We start from the raw sequence: 405 nt of genomic DNA on the forward strand, positions 1-405 counted from the left end.
GAGGAGGCCCCCTGCCGTGGTTGTGTTCAAACCTCCTGAGCCCAGCAGTGCTTTGCTGGGGAGGGGGGGGAAGCACTGGAAAAACGTTCCGAGGGATGGTTTGAAGAGGCTGGGGAAAGAATTAGGGGCTGCTTTGTCATAGTCCAAGGAGTTCTTTAGTTTGCTGCTGGCAGCAGGGAATAAAGCACCCGTTCCTCACCGGAGCATGCTTATGCCCATGGGCTCTCTAGCTGTGTTCAGCCCCCAGAGCATGAAATCCCCCGGCAGCACAGCTGCTGCTAGGACAGACCCTGCAGAGCAGAGTGGAGAGGTGACAGCTGCTCGGGGGCCAGTCAGCCTCAGCGGGCTGGGGAGCAGGCGCAGGGAGGTGCTGCGGAGGGGGTGCCCCCCCCGCGGCGGGGGACA

The 405-nt window shown here is 62.2% G+C and overlaps 1 protein-coding gene across 2 annotated transcripts in view; it reads right to left on the reverse strand.

Moving 5' to 3' along the window:
* MYO1C (myosin IC) overlaps positions 1-405 on the reverse strand; it is a 27,993-nt gene that overhangs the window by 307 nt on the left and 27,281 nt on the right. The window lies entirely within an intron of this gene.

This window comes from Buceros rhinoceros, unplaced genomic scaffold (assembly GCF_000710305.1).
Source record: "Buceros rhinoceros silvestris isolate BGI_N320 unplaced genomic scaffold, ASM71030v1 scaffold4938, whole genome shotgun sequence".
Lineage (NCBI taxonomy): Eukaryota > Metazoa > Chordata > Aves > Bucerotiformes > Bucerotidae > Buceros > Buceros rhinoceros.